This window comes from Plectropomus leopardus, chromosome 1 (genome assembly GCF_008729295.1).
Source record: "Plectropomus leopardus isolate mb chromosome 1, YSFRI_Pleo_2.0, whole genome shotgun sequence".
NCBI classification, from domain to species: domain Eukaryota; kingdom Metazoa; phylum Chordata; class Actinopteri; order Perciformes; family Serranidae; genus Plectropomus; species Plectropomus leopardus.
The window spans coordinates 19,770,708-19,796,513 of record NC_056463.1 but is presented as its reverse complement, the minus strand read 5'-3'; the positions used below and the strand labels follow the sequence as shown (position 1 = coordinate 19,796,513).

Below are 25,806 nucleotides of genomic sequence, written 5' to 3'. Positions count from 1 at the left end.
CTGCATAGCTCTTTCACTTCCTTCCTCACTATATCTGTACGCTTGATTGTGAAAAAGTACATCTAAGGTCCTAAATTATCATTTGAATTCAAACATTTTATTTTTTTGAGATTTGTGATCACAGTTGTAAGAAAAGAAGAAAAAAACTACTTCCTACTCTAGTTTTCATCCTGCTCTCTGCAGCCACCTGAGGTGACACAGGCCTGTAGATGTTAGCTGTTGCATGTTGGCTTAGAAAGACACGGTGTCAGCACTGAGACAAAACCACAAGATAGCTCCAACCACTGCACACAAACTCCCTTTTCTTCTACCTTTCCACAGCTTTATTGGTTTATTGCATTGTATATCATAAAGCCCCTATTCTCCTCACTTATGACTGCATTAGTATGGTAGTATTGAGCGGCGTGTACGAGCAAAGGCACTTTTGCGTGTCCATGCGTAGGAGATCATGCTTACAGGTACGGTATGAGTTCCATTTATCAGCTGCCTGGGGCACAATGTGGAGGATTTCCCCCATTGGGTTAGTGTGTAACTGCTCTGTCAATACATGCTTGTCAAGGCTGGGAGAGTGTGGGGGAAAAAAGGCCCCTCACTCCAACGCACTGAAGCCACTTATTGAGCAGCCAATAGCTATTTACCTCTTGACGGTGGCAGGCAGAGAGGGGGCCCAGCCCAGCGAGAGGAACTCTGTGGCTCAATCTGCCACGCTCCCAGGACTTCACAGCTACTAGCTCGCTCTGAACCAAGCCCATCCTGAGCCAGGAAGCAGAACCAGTGGCTCAGACAGGAGACAGGGAGGTCTGTGTTTATGTGGAGCAGGTTGTCCTCTCCTGGCTCCTGGTCTTTGCCGGGCCTGGCTGTGTGTGCAGCTTGCTGCTGTAAAGCCCTGCTTCCTCTCTGGAATCTCGGTGTTGACAGAGAGCATCTGGGCCCTGGGAGAGCTTCCAGCCTGCTGGGTCCTCACATGTACACACAGGGAGGGAGGGATGGAGGGCTAAAGTAAGAGAGGCAGGTTTCAGTTAATACACTGTATACCATCTCTGTATATCCTTTCCAAATTTGCTGTGCCCGTTGACCTGCCCATGATCCTATCTCTCAGTCAGTTCCCCTCCTCGTTTCACCACAAGCACCTAAAGGTGGTATGTTTTATGAATGGGTGTTTCTTTTATTCTCGCCTACTTTGATTCAACAAAGAGAAGAATGTTGTCAAGGAGGTGTTCATCTTTCCTCGTCTGCTTTTGTTTTCTTAGACCTTCTTGCTCTGGTGAAAATCCCCCTTTTTTGTGGGCTGTGCAGATCCCTGTGCTGTGTGTTGAAGTTGCGGGTCGCCTGTCAGGACATGTCCCATATACCTGAGTCACAGAGGGATTAGTTAACCCTCACAGTACTATTGAGGAAGTGTGCAAAACCACGCGCAGCTGCGGACAGATGGAAGAAACAGAAGGAAAAGGGGGTTAGAAATGTGCCACTCATGCCAGACAATCCAATGCAACAGGCTTTATAATCTAAAGAATTCCCTCTCCCAGTCAAATTTTATAATTCATGTATTTTAAACTCAAATGAGACGTCAATTTTGCACAGAGTAAGCCGTACAAGAGCAGCACAGCGAGATGTCCTGCTGTTAAAGAACAGCTGTGCAAACAAAGAGAGGGGAAAAAAAGAACAAGAAAAACACATTATATCAACATTTAACAACAGTTGCTCTGTAATCTGGTATTACTTCCACAAGCAAAGGAGGGGCCTGTGTCAGGCCAAAGTGAACTTGGATACTGTTGTGGCAGGAGGAAGCCAAGTGCTTTCGAGAGGTTAGCCCAAGATGTGAAGGTCCACAGACTCATCTTAATCCAGGAGGCTTGGACTTAATCGCTTTTGATGTGCATGTGAACATGACCTGCTTCAACATTCCAGCCCTGACCATACGAAGTTCAGAAGACCAGGGCGAGGCTGAGCACAGGGGAGGGGGGTGAGGGGTTGTGGGGGTGGTTTCGGCTCGCACTAATTGGCTGCCAGGCTTGTCTATACCGCCCGGGGCAAAAGGAATACCCTGCCCTCAACCCAACACCCCCAGTGTCTTCCAACTGTCCTCTTCCAAACTCCCTTTCTTTTCTCTAGACCCTCCTGCGTCCCCCGCAATCTAGTGTGTGTCTGCGTGCGTGCATGTGCATGTACGTGCTACACTGTGTAAGCTGGCACATTATTAAGGGGAATTCCAGTGAAAGAGAGCAGTTGAACAGAGAAGGGTCTGTCCCCTGAATCTGCAGTGGGTGGCATCTTAGCATTCTTCTTTGTGTGTGATTTCTGCCCACAGTGGCCCTGTGTGTTTCTGCGGTTGTGTCAGTGTTATATTACTGTCTGATGGTCCATAAGACTCCTATATGGACCATGAGAACTCCCATCTGCCTTGAGTTCACTGAACTTATTGTGGAAGTTTGAGAAGACTTGTTGTCAAATCAGGCTTGGGGAGACTGAGTTGGAGAGATTTGGCTGAGGCGGGTTAGGGCTTTGCTGCCAGGCAGTCATCCAGAGTGACAGAGCACAAAGATGGAAAGGGAAAGACGAGGGTAATAGTAGCAACGGGGTATTAACAAATGAGAAGTCATGACTTGGCATCTGCGAGTGTAGTTCACACACAAACATATGCACACACACTTATAGCGGAGAGAAAAGGCTGGCACGCTGGTACGTCTTGCCAAAGCATTGGAGAGTAGTGCAGGCTGTGCGTGTGCCTCTTCCTGTTTTGTCCCTGTGTGTGTGTGTGTGTGTGTGTGTGTGTGTGTGTGCACTGTGGAGTGGAGTGGTTCAGGTGCGGTTAATGTTGGCACCAGATCTTCAGGCCCGCGGCAATAAACAACAGAGCAGGCAGGAGGCCAGATGCAACTCCACAAACTTTTAACCTCTCCCTCAGCTAATCCCTCGCCACACTAGTAACTCTTTCTTTTTTTAACTCGTTCTTTCACCTCTCAATCTCTCTCTGTTCTGTATTTCTCCTCCCACTGCCTTCTCTTCTTTCTTTCTTTTTCCCTCTCTTTCTCCTTTAGTCCCACTCTCCTTTTAAGTGAAGTCAGTGTGCTGACCTCTAAATAAAGGCTGGAACACTACAGCTGTTACCAACTTCAAACAGCCAATGGCTCAGAGTGGAGCCTGTGCAAGTGTTAGGGGCAGAAATAATGTGCCTATTAAAACTAACTTAGAGCCCTCTTTACTCTCAAGGCTCCCCGGGTCTAAGTTGACCACACCAAACCAGGCTTGATACTTACTGCAGCTCAGCCGAGACAATCACAGTGCAGCCAGCCCTAACCCAGCCCAGTGTGAGATAAAGAATGAGCTAAGACAAAGGCACTGTTCATTTGGAGTCCACAGTATCTGTCTGCTTTCCACTCTTTGATATGATCTTTCCATGGTTGAGGGCAGTAACAAAGGGTCACCTACGCTTCCTCGCATTAGGTGCCAGTTACATCATTTGACTGGACGTCACCTGATGGAGCCTCATGCAAAACCGTTGAGGCCCCCAAATCGTACACCGGTGGTTAGTTCTCTCTTCATCACAGTGCTTTTATATTTCTTTTTTCCTGGCACACACAACAAGTAAAATGCAAAAAGGATTAAAGATCAGCAAGTTCACCAGGGCACAATAAAGTTTTTAAACAAATGAATGTGTGTTGGTCAGAGTTGTTATTAGTTTGATCTAGATCAGTGGAAAAAGTTAACCTCTGTATTCATGGAACAAGTTAGGCTGACAAAACCCAGGTCTGGTTCACAATGAATCATCCACCTCAAGCTCATATTAATAGAACTTGTAAAAATGGAAGCTGTCTTTTATCCAAACACACACTGAATGTCTTTGTGATTGGAAGACTGAGCCAGAACCAAAATGGAAAGCATCAGGATTAGTCACCCTACTCCCATGTTTGTTGTTTCTAGTTAGAAACGATTTCACGATTTATCTGTACAGATGGTTTTTATATCTTAACACATCCCCGTAACCTGAGTAACTTTTAAATTTAGAGACTTAGCCATTGTCCTATTTCTTCAGAGTTGCTAATTTAGTAAAGCCCCTTTAACAGTGCCTGTTTAAGGCAGGAATATCGCACCTCGGCTTTCGGTATGAAAGGTACGATTGGGGAATGGGGGGCCAGATTTGTCTTGCCTTTGAGTCTGCAGCGGAGGGAGTAACAGCGCTTAATAGAACTCTATGTATTTGGATGTGGATGTTTTGATGACATGTTATCCGTGGCACCCACCAACAGGATATTTAAAAAGCAGCTAGTAGCAGTTAGCGGCTAACTCAAAGAGGAACAGCCACCATAATGTCAGCAAATTGGGGAAACAAAAAGATTCAGGGATGGTAAATGATTTTTATGCCATGTTATGTGATTTTTATTGTTAAAAAATGGCTGCTGATGCATATGTAATATGTCACATGAGAGGAAGATATGGACTTTTTATTGTTGGTTTTTTTTTTTTTTTTTGCTTTAAACATATAGTAGCAAAACACAAAAATCATTACAGGATAAAAACAAAACAAGACTGAAAGCAAAAACCTAATTTTGCCACTCCCCCACCCATATCACACCTCTTTTGAATCATACAATGGTACATTATGTAAAATCACACATAGAGCAGCATGCCACCATTGTTTGGCTCTGTGTAAAACAAATCAAAAAAAATTGAAAAAAGCGCTAAAAAGAAAGAAGGGACTTCGTAGTGGCCCCATAGTGTGTAAAAGTGGATTGAGTTAACATTTCAGTGGATGCCTACCAAAGCCCTTCATTTACTTATTTAAAAAAAACAGCAATAAAACATCACAAGGCAGTTAAGTAAATTTGTGTAAAGCACAGTTATACAATTTGTCTAAAACCTTGCTTGAAGTGTAATTCAATAAGGAAATGTACTTATTGTAGTAAGCATTAATCTATGTTCAGAACACCAACATACTGTACAGCACTTGATTTAATTATGCTCCAATGTTTCTCTGTAGTAAACATTGCCTTTAAACCCTAAATAAGATGTCATAAGCTGATTCTGATGACGATTGTTTGTCACCCTTGTTGCATATTAGTGACTACACATCTTCTCTTTAATGCTGATACTTGCGTTCATAGGTGTCATTTTCTGCAGGCCCTCCTTTTCGTGTGTGTGTTTTTAGTGCACATGTCTGCGTTTGTGTTTGTCCCTTGAGGAAAATAATTACAAGTTGTATGGGTTGTCATTATGAGCCTGGCTGTCCGGCCTTCCCCCTGACTGCATGGCTGCAAAAGGTTAATTACATGTCTGTATGTTGATGATGTCACTGTGTTGGCAAACTTTCCAAGATGTGTGGACACAGACTGATTTGAGCTGAGCTGGACTGGGTCTACGTTGTGATAGCTGCTGTAGGTTTTCCCCTTTTTTGTGTGTCATTCTTTTTTCAAAAGTTTCAAAGAGAGACCATTATTTTTGGACTGTCCTAGTCATCTTCCCCAGAGAATCATCTCTGCTCATGGCCCTCTTCCCACTGATGTTTAGTGTATGTCTCAGATTTCATTATTAGTGCTGTGCATGTGGTTATTTAACTTGCATGTTGAAAAATAGACAAGGAGCTCTGCACCCCTAACAAGAATGGACTTGTGCCAAAAATACATTATTTTCAAAATATCCCACTTGCCCTTTTTTTTTTTACTGATTACAGGTGATATGGGACAGTGATCAAAAGTACAAGGGAGTTTAGAAAAGGTACACGTTGCCCTTGTTTGGAAAGCAGTAGGGTGGTATTATGGAGGCAGAAGTACACGTAGAATGCATTCCAGGCTGAAGTTGGTGAATGAGCAAGTCTAGGAATGGACATAACATTCCTCCTGGAACACCTGAGAGGTTAGGCGGATGGTGACTGCAAGCTAAGAGAATGCTGAGTGCAAATCTCTGTCGACAAGCTGTGCCTCCTGCTCTGCTCCACCTGGGGAATGTGTTACCTAATGGGCCACAAAACTGCCTGGAGACCGCAGCTCTCTTATCGCTGATATTAGATGACCCTGCAAAAAAACAGAAATCCATCATGAAGAATAAGACTCTTGCAGAAAAGTAGGATTGAAGGCTTTTCTCTTTTTCTGTGGACAGAAGGAAAGAATGGTAGGTAATGTTATCTTGTTCACAGTTACAAGAATCCTGCTTGCAGAGGCTATGGGTTTCGAGTTTCTAATATGTATATAAAGTTTCACTGCACAATGGATCTTTTGTCTAGAGCAAACTGAACACTCCCCCTCCTTCTTTTCCTCCCTTCTCTTGTAAAAAAAATGCATTCATGTGCTTGTGGGGCTGTGAGGACTCAGGTTTCTGCTATCTTTGTGTGCCATGTCGTCACTCGCCCCCGCGAGCTGAAATGTGCATCTTGCACAGGCAGGCGCACTGCCAGGGCTGCTTCCAGCCATGGATTAGGGAGAATCCAGGAAACAACGGACTCCTGACAAAACAGCAGCATGACAGGTAACTGAAGTCGCACTGGGGAGAGAGGAGGCAGACGATAATTACAGAGCTTTTTGTTTTCTGGGCACTCTTAGCTGGCTACTTAAGTGCCTGATCTGAAATCTGTGCCTTGTAATTACAGTAGTGGGCCCCATTAGGGCAGAGGTCTTGGTGGGGATTATTCTCCTTCTCTTCTTTCCTCTGTATGTGTATGTGAGACCTCCCCACCTCCTCCTGCGTCACGTAGAAACCACAGCAGTCAGGGCAGAGGGAGGAGCAGGAATTAGCCTTCCTCGTGTCTGACTGTCCTGTGTGCACAGTCACATTCACACTTTGCTGCCTGATCCTAGAGCCACTGAGATGACAGCACCACGACCTGTACTTAGTGTGTCTGCCTTCCCTTCTCCCTCCTCTCCCTCCCCCCTTTTCCAGCTCCATAATACCTTTGCGCCTTGTGCTGACGCTGAGAGATTTGTGTTGATTATGACAGGGTTGTCACAGTGATGAGTGTGCGGCGTGGCGTGTGTCATGTCGAGTTGACAGAGACTTTTGGCATGGTATCTGTGGAGATGGGTTGTGGCTCTAGGTGAAGCTGGCCTAAACACCACCAGAACTGTGTCACCAGGTTGATGGAAGGATGCCAAGAGATTTGCTGGTGGAGTTCAGAGGATCAACCCTAGCAAAGAATGTATCACTGTGCCACCACACGTAGAAGTACAGAAACAGAGTAAAAGACTAAAAGTAACAGAGAAAGAACTTAGAGCAGAGAAGGCCATGTGATGGGGCTTAAAGTGGGTCAGCGTAGAAGAGGTCATCAAACACGTCCAACCTCTAGGCACTGAACACAGATCTAGAAGACAACATTAGATAGATCCTGCCTCTTTAAGCTTCAAGCCCTCCTAATAGATTCTTAAGCACTGGTTTTAGTGCATGTTAAACCAGGATTACCCAATCAATTGCGGTCAGTACAAACAAGGATTACTTACAACAGTACATTTTTCTTGTTGAGAGGCTAAAAGCAGGGTAAATGGAAGAAGCAGCGCTGCTGTTGATGCGAAGAGCAGTCATGATGGGGTCATGATGACCCCAGACATGGGCACCACAGAGAGGAGATAAATCCTCATTTGGAGTTTATGTATTCAGGGAGCTTTGTAAAGGATCCCCTGAAATTAGTGCAATGTTTCTGCTAGGAGTGGTAGAAGCTATGTTTTGATTTTTACTGAAAAAAATGACCCCAGACTAAATTTCCAGTCTAGTCTGGAAGATGATTCATCGACTTTATTTCCCAATATATATGCTGTGCATATACAGTATGTATTTCTGAGGTTGCCCAGTCATGTAGACTGTGTGAAGGGTATGAGTTTTTCAGTGGGTGTGGAGGACTGTGAGAGTTGATCAGCCTTCAAACTCACATACTCGCCCTCTCTCTGAACTCAGCTTTTGTTTACATTTTAATCACAATCAACAGCTGTAACCTCCTTCACAATACCCTGCAAGTAAGGGCATATATACTTGCCAAACCAGATCCCTGCGCTCATGTGTGTCTGTGTTTACACATTTGCTCTCTCCTGCGTGAACCACCACACACTCCTTAGATACCGAAAATACATAAGCCGGTGTTTTATAATACTAGGTTGCATATGATTGGTTGACTAGCTGCCTGTTGTCTGTGAACCAGAGCTATTGTCTTGGAGTCCTGAGACGGCAGTAAGTATGTGTCATTAGATAGGATATGCAATGGCTTTGAATGGGCTTATGTGTCATCTTAACCTCTGCACATGTGTCAGTCCGTCTTAAGAGAGCAGCCAAGGATGTGAAGAATTCTGCAGGATCTTACACAGTCAGAACTCTCTGACTTCTCTCTCTTTCTCTCAGCCACACACACGTACACGCATACACACACACACACACAAGCACATGCATTCCCTCTCTCATTCAGTTTTCCCCATGTTGTCAGTCAGTGCTGAGTGACTGGTGACTAACAGCCCTCTCCTGTGTAAAAGGTCAGCGTGCTCCTTGGAAAGAAAGAGTCAGCTGTCTTTTTGGAAAGCAACTGTTCACAGAGCATTCAGTTTGTCTGTCTGTCAGTCAGTAAGTCAGTCGGCCATTTCTAATCAGAATACGCTGCTAATAGTGGAGAAGGACGGTGAGACGGTGGGGTCTAGATAGTGTTTGTGACAGGAGAAACTCAAAGCTGGTAGTGACTGAGGCTTTGCAGACTGAACCTTATGACCACAGCCAGACAGAGAAGGCGAAGTGTTTCTGTTTCCCAATAGCAGCTTTTAGCATTGCTGTCATTATCAAAAGCTGCTGTTTAATAGTTTATACTGGGTTTAACTATTATAGGTCTCATGATTAGCTGTGTGACAGACAAAAGGCTTGAAACATCACCTGTTTTTCTATGACTATAGAGCAAATGTTGGCTAACTGCAGTGCAGCTTAGAGATATTTTTCATTCTATGAAAACAACTCACCAAATTAGTAATTCAAACACTATTCAAAAGCAAAACAACCTCCCTCCCCTTCCAAAAAAGTAACTGTTTGTCCCTATTTTGAAATGAATCTTACTTAATTAAGAAGCAATGAGAGTCCACAGATAGCATTCCTTAATTAGCTTAAGCTGGCTGTTGTAACCAGATCCACTGCATTAATGACAACACAGCCCCTGTGAAAAGCATCATTGTTCTCAAGATAATTGTCCTTTTAGTTAACGCGGCCCGGGAAGGGCTCTCCTTGTTAGAGGAGCTGGCTGGGACCAAGGACAGCCGGAGGCAGGGAGGGGACCAAGACTGATACTGGCCCAGTGCCCGTTGTGACAAGCCCACTTGTGCCCTCTGCTGAAATCCCCTTAGTATGCAGTGGAATTAGCTGTCCCCAGGGTGTGGCACCAGGGGGTTGGTCATTAATTATATACCCTGAATCTTAACGAATGAGGAGCAATCAATAAAATAAAGCAGATGTATGCAAATAGCATGCTGATTATACTGCCTAATGACATGTCATGTTGTTGGCAGCAGAGAGCTGAGGGGGAAGAAGGAAAGGAAGAGGATGGAGATACAAAATGAGTCAAAAAGATGGTCTTGTCTCATGTTGAAAACATGTGTTCAGACAGAAACATTGTAAATGATTTTACTGCATTCTTTCCAGCATTAGATGGGAGCAAAGTTTTTGGATATGAACCTGCACTGTTTCATTAGCTCGTTAGATTCTGTTTCAGATCTTATCATCACAGTTTTATGTTTCTCTGCGAGACGGGGTGCAGTGACTGTCAGCCAGGAAATGGTGTGAGACTTAAGGGCTGGGTCGGCTGGAATTTGAGCAAGATAGGGTAAACTCTGGTGGAGTCTGAGCTGTTGGGGTGTTAGTGGCACTGCTGTTGGGAGGCTGATAAGGGCTATAAGGGAAAAAAGGAGAGGTTAGTTCACCTGCTTGGAACTCTGCCCCTGCACTGAGATCTCCATTGTATCCAGCCAGCTGGAGCTGTTGGAAACTCTATACCTGCCTTTAAGCAGAGAGGGAGGGCAGCCAAGAATTAACTGCTGCCTCATCCTGGCAGCCGCCAAGGATGCTGTCTGCCTCCATTCATGGCGAGCGTGAGAGGGCAAAGAGGAAAGAACAGAAAGGGGAGGGTAAAGAAACTATGCTGGTAATGTGTGTCACAAAAACCTGAAAGAAGAAAGGAGGAAGCAAGAATTAGCAATATTAAGCAAGATCTTTTCTGTGGCTTTAAGTTTATGTGAAGATTTTGTCTGTACAATGGCGGTATAACAGAAAAATGCATGACTGCACTCCCTTAAAGGAAAAAAAAAAAAAAAAACAGCTCATTTTGGGGAGTAGTGTCAATTTCATGGCCCAGCTTAATCTGTTCGTCTAGACTATACTCTGATAAAGGATATTTTATGAAAAGTCACACATTTGCCTCCAAAGAAAATATGAGATATTTGTTCATGTATACTGACATGTCATCTACAGAGAAAAAGGTCTACATTTATACCAAAAGAAATATTACCTGGCATCAAAGTTGACTAAATTTGGCCACATTGCAGTCATAAAAGTCTATCTCTTCTCATTGTGGCATAACTTGTACAGAATGTCTGTCATGGTTAATTGCCATACAGCGCCTGATTAGACCCAAGGTTTGATTACAGTCCCCCATGGTCTTCCGGTTTCCCTTCAGGACAGTGAAATGTAAGACCTAAGCACTTCAGGAGGCCAGGACAGTCCAAGGAGAGGCCAGGGAACAGGTGGTGACCCTGTGCAGCCTGGGAGTATATTATTGACCAGGTCCAGCGGCCAGATTGATTACTTTATTGTATTGCCATGAACCTCAGTGGCCAGAGACATCTGGTTGACCCTGGCCGGACAGAGCATCGCAGTGACCCTCACCTTAGCTAAAGAGTTATGTGGCTTTGACCTGCTCCCTAATGGGGGGGTCTTGACCTGCTCAGCCACTGGCCTGAGTACAGAGCTAAAGTGCGCCGATGCTTCTCCCTCCCTGGTGTCAGCTGAGGTAATTTAGAGGCTGGGGGGAGGCCAGGGTCTTGTGGGGGCCACCTTGTTTTGGGCTGACTGTGTCCTGACTTAAGACCTTCCACTGACCCACTGGTGTTCATTGTGTCAGTAAGATGGGCCAGGAAAAATGTTAATTAATCTTCACCAAATTACACCAAAATGGTGGAAAATCAATACATCTCTATCAGATGTCCTCACTTCCACCTAATGGTTGAAATAAATGGCTCATGGTGAGGAGGATTAATTAAGCATTTTGCAATGCTTAAAAGGTTATACACTCATCAGTAATAATTTCCAAAAAGGTATAAAGAAAACTTTTTTCTGTTTGTGATTGCCTGCATGCAGGACTTTTACATAGCAAGTAGAACCTCACGGTGCCGTGTGCGTTTTCTGGGCTGGATGCCACGTTGACTAACCTTGTGCCCTGTATAAACAGGGCGATACAACAGGCAACACAAGGGAAACAGCCTTTACTCTGGTAGAGGCTGTTTCCCCTACCATCACTTCCTACTTCCACTTAGCTGACAGACAGAATATCTGTCAGGCAGGTTTTTCCTGTGCTCTACATAACTTTTGTACTTGTCAGCTGCAGCTTCTCATCAGAAAAAACAACCATGCACTAAGCAAGCTGGGTAAATAGTTGATTCTGTAATGCCTCTCCTTCTACCCCTCTCCCTTTCTCCCTTCATTCATCGCCTTGGTTTAATTTGTTCATTTCTTCAGTGGAAGTTTCCCAAACATTTTCATCAAAAGATGCATGGTGCGAAAAGGACGCTTAAATGTTTTTAACAATTTATGATACATCACATCTCAGCTACTCCACCAATGAACAGCAAAAACATCTTCTCACTTTGCAATGTAGATTTATTTTGCTTCGCCATCTTTAGCACTTGTTTCTCCTCAGTAAATGGGAGGCATGGCTGTTGAGTGGAGAGGAGTTGATTTGCTTTCTGTTTGAAGAGGATACTGTAGTCCTGTTCAAAGCAGGATGTGAAGGCCACTTTTCTTTCGAGTATCTCCTTACCACTGAGCTCAGTTTGTAGGGAAAAACCCTCTTGTTGCATTTCTTAGCTACATTACTTTTTGCAAAGGAAACATCCATACAAATGAACAGTCAACACTGGCCATAGTCAACTTTTGTGCATTTCATTCCCATCCCCAATTCATGCTTGGTGCTGTGTTGTATCATTCTTACCTTTTCAAACATAATTCAGCATAAAGTGCAGCCTTGCAGGTGATTCTTAGGTTGTGTGAGTTTCTAAAATTGTACATGTTAGACATGCCTAGTTGCAGAACAGTGTGTGACTCATGAGGAAGGTAGAGGGGCTGGTAGCAGAGGAGAAGAGATGTTTTATGGGTCCTCCCTACATACCTGCCCAAAGAGGGGAATGCATGACTGCACCCACGCAACTGCAGGCGTTGCGGTTAATTACCGATAATCATATGGTGATGGGCAGGACAAACAGATGTTCCCCTTCTCTGTACACCTCAACACACACCATCCGCTTCTTTTTGTCTTACAAAAACATTTCTTAACAGGGCGATTAAATGGGCATGCTGTCAACATTAAGCAGCTTTCATTAAGACCCTGCATAACATTTCTGATGCTTCTGCAAAAAGCACATTGCACTTCATCACCCACCCTCCCCTTACTCCGTCCCAATTAACACTCAGCCCCCATTACATTGATTGGGAGAGGTGTAGTATCGGCTAGGTGGGCCATGAGCACATTGATCACATTGACCCACCATGTGAACCATGAGAAAATGTTGAGCTGCAGTTTTCTTACTCCCAACAGCAGTTTGAAAAAAATTGCCTATGGACATGAAGCTGTTGTACAGTATACTGCGGGTGTGTATATTGTTTGAGTGTGTGTGTATTTATATATGTATGCCTGTTCTCTTTGGGCGCGGCTGTGCTGTGTTGTGGCAGGTTTCAATACATGCATTTTCATGTGGTTTTAGGCACTTAATAGGCACACACCACACCAATGCTATATTCTTTGGGGGCCTTCGCTATAGAAGTGTTGTTTACCCCCAACATGTAATCCTGCCAAGCCTTGCATGCACAAACACACACAAAAACACACACACACACACACACACTCCCTTATAGCCAGTCAAAGGGCAAACCGCTGCCCCACCTCCTGAAGGTGCACCTGGCATCTGCGAGTCCACTCCAATTACATCTCCCTAATTACAGGTTATGAACCAATTAGTCACCCTCTCATTTTACACTGTCCCTATCACTCTCCCTCCTCAGAGCTCAAATATGGGGGCATCTGTTAGAGATGGGGCAGAGGGTCCTATCATTGACAACATGAGGGAGGTTGCTGGTCTAGGGCATGTGCTGGTCAGTGTATCTCAAAGGAGATTATATACTGTTGTTCTTTTTTGGGGGGGTGGGAGATAATGGTTGACATGTAAATACCTCATCCAGAGCAGCTGTCTGGAGGCAGTTGCCTTAGCAAACTCCAACATGCACATACATTGTAAGAAAAGCATACAGGGGATAATTTAAGCTGTCAACTTGTAATTTGTAGTGGCACTCAACTTGAACTTTCAGGGTGAGCCAGTTGGCCCTGCTCTAATTCTCACCTCCTCACTAACATGTTTTTTCAGCGTGGATGTGCAAGGGGGAGAGCACAAACGTGGATAAACAAGTTTGCTCATGCTTACATGAATGAGTGGGTATTTTTCTATTGTTGTCTTATGGTTTTTTATGCTATCTGTGGTATGTGGTGGGTTTTGTTTGTGTGTGTGTGTGTGTGTGTGTGTTTTGCAGTGTATATATCTATCCTCCCAGCCTTATGGCTTCATTCCCAGTTCTAGTTGGCATGTGTAAAGACTCTTAGCCATGCCCAGGACACTGGCAGAGCAGCCTGAGTGGAGACTCACTGCTCCATAGCGAGAATTCATTCACAATATGGCACTGTATCTGGCTGCTCTTTAGTCTCACATGCATATATATGACCTTACACATGGGTGTGTGTTCACACACACAGCTTGGTGCAGATCTAGTAGCTCAGTGCTGTGAGTAAAATATTCCCTCATCATATGGGGGGGATTGAATGGAGCTGTCTAAGGGGCCGGGGTTAAGATTCAAAGTGCTTTTTCTGTGATCTCCCAGCTTTCTTTTTCCTTTAGTATTCTGATAGCACTCTTCCCAGAGCTAGATCTTGTTTATCTTGTTTGCTGGCATGCTCTTTCAATGTCAAAACAATGACATCATTAATTAAATGTGTATTAAATCTGCAGCTCTGGAGGACCACTAGGCAGTGCTACTGCCACTGAGTCAGGTTTATATCCCTGTGAGAATGGGTTTTTTGGGGTTTTGTTTGGCAGTGCATTAGTGTTATGTGAATTTCATGCAAATGTGTTTTGCCAATATTTGCATGTGGCCAGATGTTTTCTGCCCCTTTCCTTATATTATTCCTGTGGTCTCCTGTCACCTGCTGTCTAAATTATGACATAATGATGTAATGCGCGGAGGAAGGCTAAACAATGTAGACACTGTTATCCAATTCCAAACACAGACTTCACTTAACACAAGCATCCAGCAGATGTCAGTTGTAGGGTCTCATCCTTTTCCCACATTTAGAATCAGGTCTTCTGTTGCTTAACTCACCTTTGCCAAAGATAACCTTAAATCCATGAATGTTTTTTTCTGTATTCTGTACAGTGCACATAGTAGTTTTTATGTCCTTGACACATAGCTCCCTCTGACACACTGAATCAATGAATGTTATGTATCATAAGAGCAATGCTGTGGTCCTCTTTACATGCCTTTTCCTGTCACAAGGCAGCTGTCATTGGCTTGAGCCCCTGATCCTGGGGCTAATTACACAGCAATGTAAATTACAGTAGGGTTGAGTTGAACTTGAGCTTTTTGCACTGTCTCCTCATTTCCTCCTCTGTACTTTTTTGTCTTGCACTCAAGCCTCTGCTCCACCTTAGCTCTCCTTCGCGGCTTTTACCGAAGAAAAGCAAGACATCATAACATCCCCATCTGTGAAAGCCCACGACCAAATCCCAACCAGATTATAAATCATTATCCTCACCCTTTACCTCCCTTTGTCGCTCTTCACATTGTTTTTCACAGTGCTTTTTTCTTTGAGGGCTCTGTCTTCCTGCCTCTGAGTCTTGTCTATCTATCTGAGGACTCATCCCTTACATGTAAAGCTCAGAGTGAGAATATGTTTAATATTCAAGTATAAAGCTCTGGGGTAGGCTGGTGGAGTGGCAGAAAACTGGAGCTTTGGCTAGTTTAATATGCACACATGCGTGCATCCAAGTCAATGCAGACCTTCACATGCACTAAAGATGTGTGCCTGTCCTCTGAGGAATGTGTGGGTTCTCTTGCAGTGCTTGACCTTCAGACCCCCGGCTCACGTGACTGAAATTCCACTCACACACATATAGCCTACCGCATACAGTATGCTTGCACAACAAACATGCACTCAGCTACTTTTATCTCCTCGCTCAGAAATAGAACATACACTTAAAATCTGTAATAATACCCACAAGCCCCAACAGATAAAAACAGCTCATTGATAAATGGCATCAAGCAATACCCATTAAAAACTTGACTGTTCATAGGCTGTTGATCCCATGAATCCATGTAGTGTGGGTGCTCCAGTGCTCCCCTACTGTAGCCTCAGTGGTGCTACGCTGTGCTCAGCGGGCTGCCCAGCTGGGGCCCAGATGTGGCAGCCATGTCATGCGGAGCTGGGAGGCAGAAGATAAGAGGCCGATGGTAGGCCCGCTCCTTGGTCTCGGGTCTGCTCCGCAGCGGTTCAACTAGATGTTGCGGTCGGTGCGATCTGAACTTTGACAGCCCATGTCATGCTTAATGCCTCACTTCCCAAATACAGCTCAGTAGGGCTGATTTATATCTACCAGGTGCTACAGTGTGCAAGCAGCTCTGAGATGAGAAGAGGCATGTGGCCATTTCATTAAGGCAGATGAACAAGGGCTGCAGTGTGTGTGTGGAGATGAGGGGCAGGAGGCTGGTCTTTCTCAAATATAGCTCCACAGCACTGAAGCTGTCACAACACTAAGACCAGGCCAGGAGAGGAAGAAGAGGAACTTACTAACACACTCCGCATTTCTTAAAATATCACACCGCTTTTTGCTCCTCCCTGCCTCTCATTTGTCTGTTTTCCCCTGCACATACAGGCAAGATTTTCAGCTCATGGGCATCTGCCTCCCCAGATCAAAGTGCTTGGACACTTGTACACACCAGCGTGCCAAGTTTTGGTGCAAGCACCGAGCTGCCAACAGCTTTAATGGTCATATATTTGTTGATTTTCTTTCAGCTGCTGTGCAGTAAATATGCTTTGACTCTGCCCCTTGCTCGCCTTCTGTTGGCCATGCTTGCCATCCAAGCCTCATCTCTTTCTCTGTGCCACACACACACACACACCCTCTAGCTATTCAACTCAGGGGTAGACGTTATCTAATCGGAACTGCTTGTTTGCAATAGCGTTTTGGAATGGGGTTATTCTGTTTCTGTTTTTGTAGGTTGATGGCAGCAGCTTTCCCTCATGTTAGACAGGTCTCCCCAGAGGTCTGCGGCTCAGAACAGAACTCCGATTTAGTGCATATGAACACTTATGATTACTACTGCATGAGGAACTGTTGTCTTTTAGTCGCACTTTACCTCTTTATTTCCTGCCAAACTGTAGCGTTTTTCCTCACACAAGGGTCTCTGAACGCCGTGGTCGACTCTGTCAGTGCTCAACGCAGCTACAGAAATGCTGTTTGATGTTCCTCGCACACTTCAGAGTCAAGTGCTGAGGTGTCTTTCAGCATTGCCCTCCAGGCCACCTTGTTATACACTTAACAAGTTGTTTTCTTTTTTGTTTTTCTTCCCTTTTCCTCTGTTGACAGTTCCTCATCACTGCGCTACTCAGAAGGAATGCACATCACCTTCCAAGGTTTGCCTTGGAGTCTGTCCTTGTAAACTGTAGGGCAAGCTCCGCTCTCCTTTTAAGATGACGATTGCATCAAGATCTGATTTATGTGTGCTTTGTTTATGAAGTGCCAGTGTAAAGAGTAGGCATCCCATTGGCATGTAAACTAGTGCTCGGTGGGCTTGTCTTCCTGAAGACACATTATTGCTGCTTTTTTATGTCTCAGTGAAACTCTAAGATGTATGCAGCACAATCTAAAATACAGTTTGGTCAGTCTATTTTCCTTTGTTGTGAATGAGTGTAATCTAAATGTGATAAATGTAATTCCAGCTGTTAGATCCCCTCCTGTTCATTCCCAGTGAATGATCCTGGTTAGCCGCATAGCTCAGTGTAAAATTGGCACATGCTGTGACTAAGTGTGAGCGCTCACTAGAGATGTATGCCACTGTGGCACAAGAATAGCCATGTGTAAGGAGTCAGTGATGTTCATTAGGGATCCTTTTAATATTCATAGCAGGCTTGCTATCATACCCCTTTGTCATTCTCAAATATAAAACAGTCTTTGTTTTTAGAGTTTAAGACTATTGTCTCTCTTTGCTGTGATTTTACTGTTGTCTTTTGACATCTAGTGTTCCAGCATTTTTTGTTCACTTCCTCTTTTAAAACACAGGGCACATTATTCTTTTAACTTTATTAACTCTCATAATTCAGCTGGGGAAGGGGGCAATAGAAAACACTTTCCCCATGAGGTTTATTGTTTAAAACGGGTGCAGTTCTTTCCCAGGATAAGGGCTTCAGCTAAGCAGAGAGGAATTTGGGCCAGGCCTCATAAAAAAAGTATTTGTGTACCAGAAAGATTTTCGCTTTTCCTTTCTAAATCTTTGTCATTAATGACTTTAACAAATGTGAAGTGGGGAGTGAATGGCTCGGCTGTGCAGGGTCTTCAAAGGAACCCTCTAATTATTTATCCAGGATATCCTACTCTAGAATTAGAGGCCAGGTCACGATTGGCTTTCATGCCTTTTTTTCTGCAAAGAAATAATTTCCACAGAATGGTTTCGCTAGGACACCCTCTAATCCCTGGTGTGTGTGTGTGTGTGTGTGTGTGTGTGTGTGTGGTGGGGTATGTGAACACACAAGCATATGTGCATGAGACTGCACCACTCCTCAGTTTGAGGTGCGTAAAGGAGATAGTAAGTTTCCATTTTCCACACATAACACTGCATGACTTTCCACATCTCTGCTCTCAGACAGCTTTCACCCACATTACTCAGGTTTCCTGGTCATTTGGCCTTCACATGCCTTCTAAAAGGGATCTTATCACCCTACTCCGGTTTAGACACTTAACCGAACACTGAGTCTAACCCTCAGACTTCTGGCACTGCCTTGCTGCTGCACCACTGAGCCTCTGTGTGACTTAACTCATCTCAAAGGGTAGCCAAGCTTATCCACTTAACCACACAATAGATTTACTATTTTCTGTTTGCTGTACAGTCCAGGCCAGTAGACACCAAAATACACCATTAATTCACATGTTTTTTTAAAAACTCCCTTAAGCATTTTGCTAAAGGAGTGTGTCCCTTTAAGAATGCTCTGCAGTGGATATTTGTCTAATTCCAGGTGCTAGTGAACCCTGTGTTTTACCAGGTGCAGAACTGGGTCATTACTAAGGTATTTGTTTTCCAGATTACACAGAAAGGCCCAGGATTATAGACATGTCATCCATGTCCCCTATCTGTCTGTCAGGGCATGGAGCCTGGATCTTTGTCCACTATATGCTCCTGTTTGCTGTCATGCCTGCTGGAGATCCCTGAGACCACGTCCCAGAGCTACCATGTTGTTCTGGGGGGCCAGATCCCCCTTCTCTGGTCTCTCTGTCAACACTGGCCTGGTATGCTGATTAGTGTCAGCTATCCTTAATGGAAGTAGAAGCAATGGTAATGACATCCCCCTGTTCACCAATTCCTCAGGGTTTGGATGGCAGGGTAAGGGAGCTGCGGTGTGGTGACTGGGTCGTGGGGCATGTGTTTGTGGTTGAGGGGGTCAAATTTAGCATCATAGCCACTTTACCGCATAGACATTGGTTGCTGGACAGCTGATGTTCTCTCCAAAACATTTACATAAAGCCCCACAATCGTGATAATAAACCGTTTTATCATTGGGCTCCCAATCAATAATGCGGCTTCTTAAGGTTTAATATTTCAATGGTATTGATCATTTTAACAACTGTGTTTGTGGTTGGCTTGCCTTAACTGCAGCGCTGAAGGAAGGTGTGTGTGCATGTGTGTGTGTGGCACCATGCAATCTTGCCTTTTAGGCAATCATTTCTTAGAACAACATAAATGAGTTCCCCGCCTACGAAAAGTAGAGTGATTCTATATTTCATGTTTTGCTCAGCTTTGCAGTCTTTTGTACATGGTGTTCTGTCCTTTACTTTCATAACAACAACATTCCCAAATAAGTTGTGGTCATTGGTTCTCTTAACCCCCCTCCACCACCCTCATCCTGTTACTATAGGACAAATGTAATGGAGTGAGTGCAAACAGAAGCTCCGAAAGCACTGTAGTTAGCAGATTTCACTTCCATCCTCTCTTGAGAGAACGTCTGCTTCCCGCAGATATAAATAGGGGCAGATTTGATAATTAGTAGAAATGAAGGTCCTGGGGCTCAAAGACTTTGATCAGCACATTTCCCCCTTGTCCCTGACCTTTCATTGGACATGTGTCTTTAGCTCTCTCTCCCTCTCTCTCTGCCTCTATATCTCAATCTCACTTTCTCTATCTCTCTATCTTCACTCTCTCTTTCCTGCTAATCTGCAAATGCAACAGAAGCGCAGTTATACATACTGACTCATACATACTGTATATCTACATGTATCTTTATGGGATTTGTTGTGTTTTACCTTGAGAAATCTTCCCAAGGATCATAATCAAGTGTGCTGTTTTCTGATTGATTGGTGCCAGACAGACCAGTGTACAAAGTATCAAGTGTTTTCTCGGCCTGTCTGCATTCCACTCTATGGGAAAGTCAGCACTGCACGCTTAAGGATGTGATCTTCCCTATTAGACTGTTGCAAATCATTCAGTATCCATGTCTGTCGGTCTAAAATTGAACAGAAATGGGGGATGTGTATCTAAATAATCTGATAAGAATTTGAAAGCTTTAAGTTATCTCTCTCTCTCTCTATCCGTCTGTCTCGCAATTACAGACGCCCCACTGTGTACGAGAGTGTACTGTGTGGGCTCTGTGCACTGGGTTGCCTGGGGGCGAATGTTAGCTTGTGCCCGATAGCCCCTCTCTGATTATACATCAATACCTTAATTCCAAGGATAATTAATGCTCTTATAAATTACAAAGCTTTCCAAACAAACCACACGGGACATAACAGGAAAATAATACAGTGCAGTCTTTCAGCATGGTTTGTAAATGAAGAAAGATAGCTTGTGGCTGCCATAATAAGAAGTAACTTTTGTGTTAATTAAAATAGCAGCTGCTTTGTTTTAGTCTTAATGTGGCATTCTTCAGAAACCTGGTTGTCATTTTCTTTTTAGTATGACTCCTCACTGCAACTTTTTCAATGCTTTTTTCTTTACAAAAACAGGAATAAAAACAGTCTCTAACAGTACGCTAGAATGTATTTTGTCTGCTCTCCCTTTATCTCTTCCCCTGCACTGAGGTTTGAGTGAAATGATATGAGCCTTCTCACATTTGTACTCCTAGTATACCACACAAGCCCCCCCATGCTGCTTGCTAATTGGCGGGAGACTGGGAGCTTCCTGCTGTGTGTTCGCTGCTTCCCTTTGCTTTGCCACCCCACCAGGTCTTTCACCAACACTCTGCAGAACCCAGTAATTAACCCACAGCTAATTAACTACTTCTAATTACACCAGCACGCTGTTTCTATCACATCCTCCAAAACTGAGGAAACACTCTAGTGCCATGTGTAAATCCCCTCTAGAGGGTTTTGGAAGTTAGCTGAGCTCCAATCGGATCATTTAATCAGACTGCCCCTGTGTACGAGCTCCATACAGTTCTGCACTGTGATTTTTCTATTCTGTCTTAAATCACTTCGCTTCTGTTCTGCAATATGGAATGGATTAGCAGAATTTGATGGCGTTGCGTAAAGGGTAAAATCATTTTCAAGGTTCTATTTCAGGTCTATTAACAAAGGAGGCAATTGATACTACAAACAAATCAATTTTGCCTTTTCTGGCCAGTGTTACTAGTGCAAAATGGTTACTAAAATTGAGTGCTGTGAAACTAAAACAATCAGCACATTGCCTCCTGGGTATTTGAGTTGCTCATTGTAATCAGCAAAGATAATTTTAGCTGTAAGTGATATATTTGCTTCAACACCAGTTTAATGCATAAAATACACATACAGAACGATATTAATGAAATCCACGAGCTGCTGTCTTTTATCTCTAGCATCTAATGCTTGTAGATTTTCACTAGCTGTAACATGACAAAAGCTGCATGCCTCAGTTCTGCTATCTCTGAGAAATACTCCCAGACATGCCAGTGACCGGCCCCCTCCACTCACACACACTCATGTAAACACACAGTACTGTTCTTCCCCGCCTCAGACTCAACACAGCCACGGCTATTTCTGTTCCACAGACTGATAGCTCCTACTGAAGATCATTGATTTTACGGGAAGCCCTGTTTACAGGCTGAGTGCCATCGACCTGAGGTGACTTTTTGCCTCCTGCAGTTGGAGCAATACTGGAGCACCCTTATGTCTGCATTAGCAGAATAGCAGACAGAATATTTACAGCACACAATAAACAACAATGCAGCACATGGTTAATTGTCTGATTAACCGTGTTGTGGATCAAAAAGAACAAGAACTCAGTGTACCTAATATAATTATAATGGTGTATTGTTTATAGCAGTTGCTGACAAACTTTTTTGGCTCACAACTCCATGAGAAAGTGACCCTGGGATAGCACTGAAAGATGATATGCATTTTTGCCTTTCAGACTCCTTGAATCAGTAAGTACGTTTAAATGCACAAAATATTCAGCTTTTTGCCCTTATTCCTAAAAAAGGCAATATTCCCACTAGGTTGTTTACATGGCTGATGAAAATGAATATTCCACAAATATTCCTGTTCACATGCAGCCATGCATACTCTGATAAACATACCCAACATGTCAGTTATCATGTCAAAAAATGAAAAAGTGGAACAGTTGGAGATGCTTTTGCCATATTGCTCCTTTGCATTAAAATAGTTCTTTTTTTCATGTGGTGGTGGACACAGCCTTCCTCTTTCCTTTCTTCAACCATCTTCTTGAAACCATCAATGCTGTGTTATTTGCGCATATCCAAAAATCTGATGATCTTTCATAATGTTTAAAATTAGGTGTGTTTTCTCTACTAGAAATGTAGGCTTTTCTTTTGGACATGCATCTCTACTACAACCTTTCAAATTTTTGATGAGTTGATTTGTATACAATGTGTCAATAACAGCGCTCAGAGCTGACCATAAACAGGCAAGAGGACAAGTGTCACTAATTGCCGAAAAACAAGCTAAACTCTCTCGTGAAAGCAGTCTGCACACTGAAATGTAGCTTAATTACTCATTAAGTGAGTATTAGGTTATTGTATTTGAAATAGGCTAGGTTACAGTGAGATGTGGCAGAGAATAGAGTAGGTAGTAGTTGTAGTAGTAGTTGAGTGGAGAAAATGCAGAAATAGACACTTGCAGTGTAGTGTTAGAAATATTAATTCCCTCACTGTAAGAGCACAGAATAAAACCAGAATTTACCAAGCCATGTAGGGCATTAAAATTGACTTATGCTTAAGAGTGCAATGCATGCATGCCTTTATTGGTGATTAATTGGAACAAACCTGGGAGATAAACCCGGGCCTCACTCTGCCTGAGGACTACAATGGTTCCCCCATCAATGAGCATGTCCCTAGTGCAACATCAAAGGCCTTCCCCTGCTTTATCAATAAGAACCCTTCCTTCCCACATCTTCCTGTAACTTGCTTAGTGTTCACGCCATTGATTTTCCAATAAGCGCCCCTTACCCTGCGGTGGCTGGCCAGGCTCTGTGATGGCTCAGAGACCAGACACAGACAGGCAACATCACTGAGGGACAATTGAAAATCAGATCTGGTGTATTGTTAGGGGCTCCTTTAGGCGTGTTAAGAAAGGCTGTTTTTCCATTTTTAAAGAGGTGTTCCCTCACTGCTGACGTGTATGTGGATATGAGTAAGGGTCAGAGCTGCATCACACCCACAGCCCGGCAGCACTCACAGCTCGAGCTGAGTCAGAGCTAATTCCCTCAGGAAACCCTGGAGAGCAGGGTCCTCTGGAGGCAAGGCCAGGCCTTCGGGCAGGTGATCAGGCATGCTTATAATCAGATGGTTCCTTAGCCTTTAATTCCTCCCTCAGTTGGCCGGTAAATCCCACCTAATGAAAGGACCCATAACTTATAACTTATCTCATTTTCCATCCCTACCAAATGACATCCAGACCCACTCTCTGACAGTGTTCATTAGGACTGAGGCCTTTTCACAAGCTTCAACCTTATCTGCTTTGTTAGGGTGCTGGGAGGAGGTGGAGTATGACTTTTTATTGTGTTGTCGGAGGAGAGAAAGAAAGAGAGCAGGGGACCCCGCATAAAGCCTTTGAAAACAGGTGGCAGCAGGAGTGTGAGTCCTGCAGTCAGGATCTGTGCGTCGACATGCTCTCCCTCAGATCAGCTCAGGAATCCAGCCTTTTCTTCCCTCTGATTATCTCTTATTGTAAGCTAAGGCTTGTTTTGGCTGCATACAGCCTGCTTATTGTCAACTCAGTGGGCCCACATTTGAAATTACGATACAACACAAGGGCAGAGGCCATGGCAGGATCACTTGTTTTGTGAAACCAGCTCTATTGCCAGCATCTAGAAGTAAATTACAACTTTTCTGTGTATTACAGTATACAACTTTGCATAATACCACTTAGCAGTAGTCACCTTTAGTGGGCTGCTCCATCATTTTGATTTGTGGTTATTAACACAGTCAGCACACAGAGACACTGGCCTCCTCCACTTCCCCTCTTCTTCGACCGCGTCTCTTTGTCTGTCTCCCCGACTTGTTTAGTGCCTCCCAGAGATTAAAGCTTTTCCTGCTTTAAACAGGTGTCACTGAGCCAGGCAGACCTCCGAGAGACAAACAGCGTTATATCAGTTGGCCCATCTGCGACTGGCCGACTCCAGACAATCCCATTGCTCATCAGTAACCACTGCAGGTTATTGAATTACACCATCTTGATTTTAAAGGGCAATCCTGTTTTCTGTAAGCAGTGGACACACCAAGCTGGCTCAGAGCTCCAGCACTGATCAAGAGTCATCGTGTTATCCTGTCTACTGCTAATTGCTTCAGGTATCTTACAGCAGTAATAGGAACGGATGGGTACATACACTCACTACAGTGCACTGTAGCTGCTGTGTTCTAACTCAGGACCATGCAAAGATGAGAGGGGCAAACTTTAGAGGTCATTGTGAGCTAACAATCTTAACTACTAGTTGTGCATGTGGGCCCAGTGTTCCCAGGCCTGGTCGAGACAGGCAGTGGAATCTGGAGGAGGGGCCGATGGAGCAGATTACAGGAACAAGGTGTGAAACACTCCATGCTCAGACAGGACACATGGAGACTTTTTCCAATGAGACGGTCCTTTTAGACAAGTCACTTTTTCTGCTCTTTTTTTTTCATTTCATTTTGTACAGTTTATCCACATGCTTTTAGTTTGAAGAATCACTGTCTGTTTGACATGTGGCATTTTTTTTTCTTCTTGCATTACTCTCACTGCCCTCAGTCCATTTGTGTGAAATGGCTGTTGAGCTCATAGCCTCTTATTAATGGAGCAGATAATAAATACAGACCAGTAGGGCTAGTATCCCCTCACTCAATATGGCAGCCTTCTCTAAATCATGTCTGGCTGTATAAAGCAATCTTGTTAATAAGCCAGCCGGTCTAATATCTTTCATTTTATATGCAAAGCGAGGTAAGGGGTCATTGGGTTAGCTTCTGTGGTGTGTAGGGAAAACAATCAGTTTGACCATACTGACAGAAAATGTGTGTCCCCGGGTATTTATGACAATAACGTCTAAATAATTTTTTCAGTCATATTGTAAATTTAACCGGAGTCATTTTTTTTTTTTTTAGTATTTTGCACACAATGTGCTCTTCTGTTTATTCTGAAGTCCAAATACAGCGCAAAATGGAAGTCCATTATTTTTGGTGTTTGAGTGCATATAGACTGTAGAGGTCTCAGGTATGTTGTGTGGGAGGCGAGCTTCATCAGACATTCATGAAGAGGCAGACAGACATTATCAATCTCTCCTCTCCCTCAGTGGTTAATATGTTAGGGTGTGGGGGTAGACTCCATTCTGATCACAGCTGAAATTTGCATCCCTAAGTAAATAAGTAAATAAATCAAGTGCAAGCAGTGAATGTGCTAATCAACCGGGACATGTCGGTGAGCTTGGTGCCGGGAAACTTTGCTCATGTAATATTCAGCACTGGTGGGTTAAAGGGCAGCTCAGAGTTATTGGTTTCAGCCCGATTGCCCCCTTTAATCAATGTTGGCTGCATCCCTTTAATAAAATTATTAGCTCAGCAGTATCTTGAGCTATCATTTTATCTCTTCTGCGCTCTAAATTGCAGCCTGTGTTGGGCCTCTCAGATGCTCGGGGCATGGCCAGCTCCCGAAAGCTCAGCTCCCATTTATTATTTTAGAGGCGGAGGATGGCTGGAGTGTTTGAAACCAGGCTGAGCGTAGAGGTTATTGGATGCAAGATCTAAACACAGCTGCAGCAAAGTCCCAGCCCAGCTTATGTATTTTGGGCTCATAGAAAATACAGCCTTTTATTGCTCTTGTTAAAGTTCATACACATCTATATCAATAGTGCACATGTATTCTTCTTATATGTACACAACTTGGAGAT

General features: G+C 43.9%; 1 protein-coding gene across 4 annotated transcripts in view; it reads left to right on the top strand.

The window, feature by feature from the left end:
* Positions 1 to 25,806, top strand: part of zfhx3b (zinc finger homeobox 3b) — a 161,290-nt gene that overhangs the window by 36,430 nt on the left and 99,054 nt on the right. The window lies entirely within an intron of this gene.